This window comes from Gymnodraco acuticeps, unplaced genomic scaffold (assembly GCF_902827175.1).
Source record: "Gymnodraco acuticeps unplaced genomic scaffold, fGymAcu1.1, whole genome shotgun sequence".
Classification (NCBI taxonomy): domain Eukaryota; kingdom Metazoa; phylum Chordata; class Actinopteri; order Perciformes; family Bathydraconidae; genus Gymnodraco; species Gymnodraco acuticeps.
The window spans coordinates 1,738,948-1,748,158 of record NW_022990501.1 but is presented as its reverse complement, the minus strand read 5'-3'; the positions used below and the strand labels follow the sequence as shown (position 1 = coordinate 1,748,158).

Below are 9,211 nucleotides of genomic sequence, written 5' to 3'. Positions count from 1 at the left end.
GGCCCGCCCCATACGTGCCACCAGTGGGGGGGGGGGGGGCCTTGTTGAGGTGGCGAGAGGTTTTGGTCCTGATGGAGAGAGGTGTTGGTCCTGATGGAGAGAGGTTCTGGTCCTGATGGAGAGAGGTGTTGGTCCTGATGGAGCGAGGTGTTGGTCCTGATGGAGAGAGGTGTTGGTCCTGATGGAGAGAGGTTCTGGTCCTGATGGAGAGAGGTGTTGGTCCTGATGGAGAGAGGTTTTGGTCCTGATGGAGAGAGGTTCTGGTCCTGATGGAGAGAGGTGTTGGTCCTGATGGAGAGAAGTGTTGGTCCTGATGGAGAGAGGTGTTGGTCCTGATGGAGAGAGGTTTTGGTCCTGATGGAGAGAGGTTCTGGTCCTGATGGAGAGAGGTGTTGGTCCTGATGGAGAGAGGTTTTGGTCCTGATGGAGAGAGGTTCTGGTCCTGATGGAGAGAGGTGTTGGTCCTGATGGAGAGAGGTTTTGGTCCTGATGGAGAGAGGTTCTGGTCCTGATGGAGAGAGGTTTTGGTCCTGATGGAGAGAGGTTTTGGTCCTGATGGAGAGAGGTTCTGGTCCTGATGGAGAGAGGTTCTGGTCCTGATGGAGAGAGGTGTTGGTCCTGATGGAGAGAGGTGTTGGTCCTGATGGAGAGAGGTTCTGGTCCTGAGGGAGAGAGGTGTTGGTCCTGATGGAGCGCAGCCTCCAGCCAGAGTGTTGTGTTGAAGGCAGAGCTGAAGTCCACAAACAGGATCCTGGCGTAGGTTCCTGCTGTGTCCAGATGCTGGAGGAGGAAGTGAAGTGATAACTATTAGTAAACCATAATGATGGATGTTATTATCAGCAGCTGCCAATAGATCCCCTACATCTTGTATGATGGACCTTTGAAGCACAAGCGCACGCACGCACTATTGTGGGAACAATCAAACGCACCCTCCCAGGCACTGCGTGTTAGCGAAGTACAACTAGGATTTCGAAGAGGAAGATATGCTTGGTCAATTCTTAATAAAAAAGAAAAACCAACAAATTGAGCACTTGAGTTTTCATTAGCAGCGCCTAGCTACAGCTGCGGAGCTTTGGTAAATACCGCTAACAGTCCATTTCCTTAAAATGGTACATATCGCTGAATCTATATTTTTATCTTCAGGTGATGAAATCTGCATAATGTTCCTGTACAATAAGATTCGAGCATTTTGTAATACAGTGAGGAAATTCAAGACCAGTAAATATTGATTGATTAAACAACACTAAATAAAATGTTAGTGTTTTCTTCAAACTCAAGACTCTCTGCTGCAGCTGTACCTTAAAGACAAAACAATTGTCTGATGATCTTTGTTGAATAAGGTCTGATTGTCCTGTACATGTACAATGTGGGGTATTTTTAAATACTTTACTAAACCACATTCAATATTATGTTAGAAACAAGTTAGTTATTACTCACATATCAAAGTCTTTTCATCTGCAAGATGGAAGAATAGCTGGGTGCTGCCTGGAGAGACTGATGAGAGGGACACAGGCTGGCGTTAGCAGCTTTCCACACAAAACCATCACATCTTCTCTTCCATAGTCTTCGCTGTCCACTGGTGCTCTGTCAAAAGAGTGAACATCACAGCTGTCATGTTAACCCTTTGTTACACAACATACAACCAACATGTGTCAAAAGTGACCCGAATTAGTTTTAATTGTAAATATCTTTGCAATAAATTACTTTAACCATTCAGGATCCCAGGTATTCCTCAATTAACATGTTTTAACAATCAACACCAAGTCTAATTTTTATTTGTCCCTTTCTTACTTTTTGAATACAAATCATGTTTGTATCACTACACTTCTAAGGCACAACATGGGTCAAACATTACCCGTATTCTTTTGCCATGTTATTTCATGCATGGCTGAGTGTTTCTTTACTATACATTTTCAAAAATAATTAATTTTAGCAGTGATTTGGACCAAGCATGTATGATGTAGTAATACAAAAAGTATTTTAGTTCACAGTGTGACATTAGCTAGTCATGTTAGCGTGTAATATATAGAGCAGAGCTAACTAGCAAATTAGCCGAACGTTAGCGGTTAGCTGTTTATGCTATGCTAGCTGTTGGCTACTGAACATTAACAAACTAGATTCCGCTGTAAGAAAGCTGTGAAACTTTACATTAAACTTGGCGACAACACTGTGATACCCCACTGCATGTTTATGTGTAATTCTCCCGTGTTGGAGACGAGAGGGTGGGGGGGCGGCACTGCAATAAACTGTAAACTAACGTTAGCAGCCGCATGTTAAGCCGGGTTTCCCGGGCGCAACATCTTGCAAGAAACAGCATCTCAGGGCTTCTTAACATTTAACAACCTATTAATTATGCATACCAACTTAACCGGAAGAAACTCAGCTAACTAGAAGAAGAAACGTAACCTTAAATACAAAATAAAACATTCACAAACTAAGTAAGGATTATCTAAATACATGTTTAACTCCATTACAGTTGCAGGACTCACCAGATCTCAAGTCTTCTGTTCTTTGTTGACGTCCCGATGCTCATATTTAACGTGTAGATGTAAAACGATCCCGATATGAATCCATAAACTCCTGTAACAGACACACAGACAGCTGTAGCTCCAGCAGGAGGAGACCCGCTCAAACTGACTTGGATGTTTCAAATGTGAACGACAGGCGCGGACAGTTCTCATTGGCAGGTTTCTTCGATGATGTTTATATTAACCAATCAGGAGTGTTGTGGAATCATTCCAAACATGCCTGACTTGTCTGCCGTGTTTTGGCTGAATTCTATTTCAAGTGCCGTAGCTCTGGCTGTCGGCCAGAATCCGAAAACCATACATTATACTGTAAAACTAAGGTTTATTACTGTAAATTGACCAATGGAAAAAAAAACACAGCAACAGAACACATAAATAAAACAAGGATAGCTGTGACTTATTGTTGAGTAAATAACAGTGTGTGTTTTAAACCTTGGTCCTCCCTGCAGAGATTTCTCCACTTTCTATGATTTTTTTTTTTTTAATGATATTGTCAACTGTAGATGTTTACAATATAGTAAGTTAGGAATTTCATGAAAACATATTTATTTACTTTTGTTTCAACATTGGATATTTTGTGTTTTTGTTGGATTCAATCGAATATTGAGAAAATGATTTATGTAAAAATGTTTTACTTACATTTTACGTTTTTTTTATTTTACGCTTTTCTTACAGTTTTATGTTTACCTTAAAATTACAAAGAACATCTTAAAGTCTTATAATAGTAATACACTTTTATATTACGAGTTACATATTTAATTACAGATAAAAACATTTTATTTTACGTACATCTGCATGTATTTTCTGAAAGTGCAAAAATACTGTAAATATTATATAGTACATTTACAGTAAAAAAAAAAGGAAATAAACGTTATTTGTTGTTATTGTCAAAATACTTCAAATAATGTTTTGGGTTGTTAATTTATAGTTAATATCTGTCATTTTACAGGATTTTGCAAGTTATTTAAAAAAACATGATAATTACTATACAAATTTACAGTTATTTCCTGTAAAATTACGATCTTTTTTTACAGTGTGTCCCAACCTCCTCTGTGTACTTATGCAATAGATATAATAGTCGTTCATGCATTATATATAATTGTATTTTCATTCGAATCCTGCAATCTTCAAGTGCTAAGTATTAAGCCACGTTAGAGTTAATTAATTTGCTCCTCAAGGGCCTTAAGAAGGCACGTCCTCCACGCAATGATAAAGACTGCCTCTTAACTTTGCACCCGTGCAAAGGTTAATGTATAAGTTCAGGCAAAGGGGTTTCACTATACATTGATAAACGTCAGATGCAGTTGTTACAGCTTTCTATTGGTTTCTCAGGTGGCGAATATACACAGACCTCTCACCTTTTAATCCTCAGCATAATCTCTTCCTTACAGAATTAACTTTGGAGATCAAATATACACACTTTTTTGAAACATTCAATGTCTGACATTTCTGTTTGGGGAGTCAAGGAACCCCGAATAATCATTGCTAAATCTAACACTGTTTTCTTTGTCCTTTATCTTCCATGCTGAACTTCTCGCATCATTGCCCTCTGACACATGGGTCGGCACCCATGTTTATTCGATGGCTGCAAACCCAACAACGAGGGTTCTCCTCCAAGCTGCGTGATCTCTGCCTAAGCTGCGATCTGCCCCCAGATCGCTATTCCCACTGTTTAAGAATCTGCACAGCCACAACCGCAGCTCTATATCCGCCTACCTCAACCCTGAGTATCCTGGGCCGTCGGTCATCTTCTGCCCACCAGCGCTATATCATGCCTCACATGAATGAGATCCTTGCAGCACAAACAACCATGAGCTCTTGCACTACTCGATGATGAGTAACGTTCAAAGATGTATATCTGTAGAATTCTGTTATTGCATACCAGGTGTTTGCTGGGTTAGATCATATTTATTTAATTATAGTATATTCCCCTCATAGCTGCATGCTTGGGGGGGAAAGCTCATTGTCGCTGCCTCAAAGACCTAGACACAGCAGTCTTGATAGGTAGTATATTCCCCTCAAAGCCACGGTGCTGGGGGGGGGGGGTCGGCACTGGTCACTTCCAGGCCTACACATAGCAGTCTCTCTAGGTAGTATATTCCCCTCAAAGCCGTGGTGCTTAAGGGGAATGGCTTTTCGGGCTGTTCCCGGGCCTTCACATAGCAGTCACTCGGTAGTATATTCCCCTCAAAGCCGCGGTGCTTAAGGGGGATGGCTTTTCGGGCTGTTCCCGGGCCTTCACATAGCAGTCACTAGGTAGTATATTCCCCTTAAAGCCGCGGTGCTTAAGGGGGATAGCTTTTCGGGCTGTTCCCGGGCCTTCACATAGCAGTCACTAGGTAGTATATTCCCCTCAAAGCCGTGGTGCTTAAGGGGGATGGCTTTTCGGCTGTTCCCGGGCCTTCACATAGCAGTCACTAGGTAGTATATTCCCCTTAAAGCCGCGGTGCTTAAGGGGGATGGCTTTTCGGGCTGTTCCCGGGCCTTCACATAGCAGTTTCATTAGGTAGCATATATAGGTAGTATATTCCTCTCAAAGCTGCTGTGCTCAGGGAAGAATCGGCTCTGGGCTATTCCTCAGGCCTACACATAGCAGTCTCACTTAGTAGTATATTCCCCTTAAAGCCGCTGTGCTTAGAGGGAATGGCCACATGGCAGTTCGCCAGGCCCTCTACTTATCAGTCTTACATCACCAGCGTCAGGCTCGGGCTACGCAGTTTTGAGGGATAGTATCTAATCTCCACGCAGTTTTGGGGGTTAGTTATTTAATCATCACTCATCGTGCTATGTATATCTATGGAGTGATGATGCCCGAGCCTAGTCGCCAAACTCAACTATATGCTGCTTCTAATAAACATGTTAAAGGAACACGTGAGTTGTCTGACTGAAATGGGGCGAAGCCTGCGAGCTAGTTCAGGCAGTCAACTCGAGCACTTATGCTGCATTCATACATAACGCACCCTTACCACTCTACAACCAACCAAACAGAGTCTCCTTAATATGCCGCTCTATTTAACATGCCAGATCTCTCTCCATGCATTGCTTGCTGCTGCTATTGCTGCAGCTACCTCTACAGATGTAGCACTCCAGATAGGACTCACATGGGTGTGTCCCAGTCAAAAGCCCAGCGGATCCCAGTGGCTGGGGGTGTTGCCAAATTGCTAGAGGGCGTTGCCAAATTTCCCCATTTGTTCAATTACAGGATTTAACCATGAGATGGCGCTTCATTCACAAATACACAAAGACAACTGGGTGTTGTAGAACTTAGTCTGTTTGCAATGTTTGCAGCTCTGCAGTTGTGTTTGTTGAATACTGTAGCATTTCATCACTTATTTGTTATGGTTTTCACAGGCTACTATAATGAAAAAACATCAGTTTTAGATCAAATAAAGTATATAGTTTGCTTTATGCAGTATATTTTTTGTAATATTGTTGGGGTGTTTTTACACAGTACAGTAGATTGAAGTAAATTAACTTATACATTAAGATAGGATGGACCTTTATTAATCCCTGTGGGGAAATGCAGTAGTTCAAACAGCAACAGGGTGAGAGTGAAAAACAGGATAGCACAGATTAATAAAATCAAAAATAAGATGAGCGATAAAAATAATAATAATGAGAAACTATGTAATAAGAAATGAATAAAACTAAAATATAATTATCATATCATATATTATAATGTATTGTATTATTAAGTAATATTATACATTAACCCCATTATAGCAGATGCCACATTGAATGGATGAACACATTTATGCATCAATAATTAGTATTTCTAAATACAAGTTGTAAAAATACTTATATGTATTTAATATTAATAACATAATGATTAATTTCAGATGATAATACTTTTCAGGGTTAGGTCCGGTCTGACAGCGCTTAGCTCTGCTGCAGAGAAGATCACTGCTCTAAACAAAGTCAAAAATCCTACATCCAAACGGAATAAATATAATTAATTACGATGAATACGTTAAGTCTTGTTCATTGTTTTTCACTTTTATTAAATGTTTGATATTTCCGGCACAGACCCTTTCATACCGGCAATGCGCGATAGAAACAACAGAAAGTGCGACAGTTTAAATATGCCAGTGTTAATTTCGTCAATGAAAACTATTACGAAAAATGTAAGTCAACAACCTTTTTTACATGACTAAAACGAGACGATGACGAGCTAAAAATAGATTATTGATAACGAAAACTATGACGAAATGTTTAGTTTTCGTTGACGAGACGAGACGGGACTAAGGTGTTAATGGTGGACTATCGGACATTCAAAATGCAGCATATTTTCCCCCAAGTGTCCATCTTGTCTGTCAAAATGCATCTTATGTTTCTAACTTGCAATATCATTATTTCCGCTCTATTCACTCCAGAAGAGCGATCTCCCTGTGTCTCTCTGTGTGCGGGGGGCGGGGCCTAACAGACATTCTGCAGCGGACACAGAGATCTGCCGGGGACGGAGCGTTCAGAGAGTAGGCTATAGAGCAGGGGTGCCCAACCTTTTTTGAACCGAGAGCTACTTTTAAAGTTGCTAGTCTGCAGAGATCTACCAGGCCAAATAGAGAGGCGTAGTTACTGACAGCCTACTACCAGGTAAATACACACTTCTACTTGTATACAACTGACCTTTGTACGATTAATACTTCATAAAATACTGCATATCCTTTATCTTACCTCTTTCTAATCTACACACATACAAGTATTTAACTGAAGTTACACAACAGTGTTGTTGATACAGAGTTGGAGTGTATTCACACGTCACATACTACAGTGGGTAATGTTTTCAAGAAACATTGAACAGTGCTGCCACATATGACACAGGAAAAACAGAAAAGACTCTGAACCCTTTCTTTGCCATTATATAAAAATAGTGTTGCTACAAAAGTATAAATTAGGCTTACTAATAAGACAACTCAGATCTGAAGCTACACAGGAATCTGCTGCCAAAGTGCAATAAAAAAGACCAAATTAATAGAATCAAACCCTTTTTTTGTTGCATTTTAGTAGATTATAAAAAGAAATGCCTTTAAAAAAATAGGATGCTAGCAACACTAGTTTCTTAACCTGAATTGATAATAGACTATAATCAATTTAAGTTTGCATTCTTATACCATTTTGTACAATAATTATAATGAATAAGTTCAAACAAACTAAAACTTACAGCTGATTAATAACGGTATCTAACTTGAGTTTTTATTATGTCAAAAACCTGTTGAAATGCTACTGTTATTTTGACTGTCCCCAAAAAGCGCGTCGGCAGCCTCCAGGAATGCTTCTTTCACAACTTCGCCATCTTTGAAAGACTTCATGTGTTTCGCAAGAACGTGACTGACATGATAAGATGCTATGGTAGCAGCCTTGCTCTTGTTGTTGGGCCTGGTGAAAATGGACTGCTGTGCATTTAGCTGTCCTTTCAGGCCCCTCCCCTTTTGGGAGCGTAGGGCAGAATTAGGAGGGAATTCCGTCTCGTAGCGTTTGTGCACTGTTTTGAAATGCCGCTCTGAAATTACCCTTCTTCGATAAAGCTACGCTCGCATTGCAGATGAGACAGATGGACTTTGAATTGGAATAGATACAAAAATAATCATCCTCCCACTCGGAGTGAAAATTATATATGTTTTGCTTCTGCCATAATTGCGGTCTTGTTTGTGTGCGGACTGTCACTCCTGTTGACACGGACAACGTTAGTGAATTAGTGCACTGCCCACTCGCCACGCCCCGACACATGGGGTCACGCCGGCCAATCACAAAGCTTTGATGCGTTCAAGTGCATTATTCTGGCACAGGAAGAGTATGTTATAGGACATTAACGATAAAACAGAATATTGTTGTTCTATTTTTAGACACATCTCGCGATCGACTGGTTGGGCACCCCTGCTATAGAGACACATTTTGACTAAATGTTGACTAAAATGTAATTTTTCATCGACTAAAAGTTGACTAAAACGTTTTGAGTTTTCGTCGACTAAAACTAATAACCATTTTCGTCTAAAGACTAAATCAAAAACAGCTGCCAAAATTAACACTGAAATATGCGAACACAAACCTATACAGACTGGGGGTTGGGAGATCAAAGGAGGGGGGAGAGCAGTGGAATGTGACCACCCCCCTTGGGAGACTTACTCCACATATTCCGATGGCCAATTAGTTTTAAACAAAGAGTTTGCAGCATACAGCATAGGCAACATGGGGGTGGGGGCTTCTCAAAATATTTTTGTTTGTTGTTGTTTTGTGTCAGTTTTACGTCGCCACTTCCATTCATATTTTTCATCATTGTTCCACAATGTTTATCATGAAATTAATATCCATATATTTTATACTATACTTGCACTGCTTACCGTTTTCATACTTTATATATCTTAGCATATATTCATACACACTGTTAATACTGCTCACAGGCTGCTAGTGTATTCATACCCCACACTGTTTATTCATCATTCAATTCATTCTATATTTTATTCTGTAGATTGTGTACATTACTTTTCACTTTACTGCTTGTTGCACAGTTAGAAGCTAAACTGCATTTCGTTGTCTCAGTACCTGTAATCTGTGCAATAACAATAAAGCAGGCATCTTTATTGTAGCCTCAACAATCAAGTTCTAAGTAGTGCAATATGAAATAAAAACAACTACACTCTTTTGGCAGTGTTGTGGTGCCGAGAGATGGGAGTCGGAGGCGGGGT

The 9,211-nt window shown here is 40.3% G+C and overlaps 1 long non-coding RNA gene across 1 annotated transcript; it reads right to left on the bottom strand.

The window, feature by feature from the left end:
- Positions 1 to 580: 580 nt before the first annotated feature.
- LOC117552993 lies at positions 581 to 2,696 on the bottom strand. Its single transcript, XR_004570055.1, has 3 exons — positions 2,490 to 2,696; positions 1,438 to 1,584; positions 581 to 780 (listed from the first exon to the last, which is right to left on the bottom strand). It is a non-coding gene; the product is annotated as an uncharacterized LOC117552993 (long non-coding RNA).
- Positions 2,697 to 9,211: the final 6,515 nt, after the last annotated feature.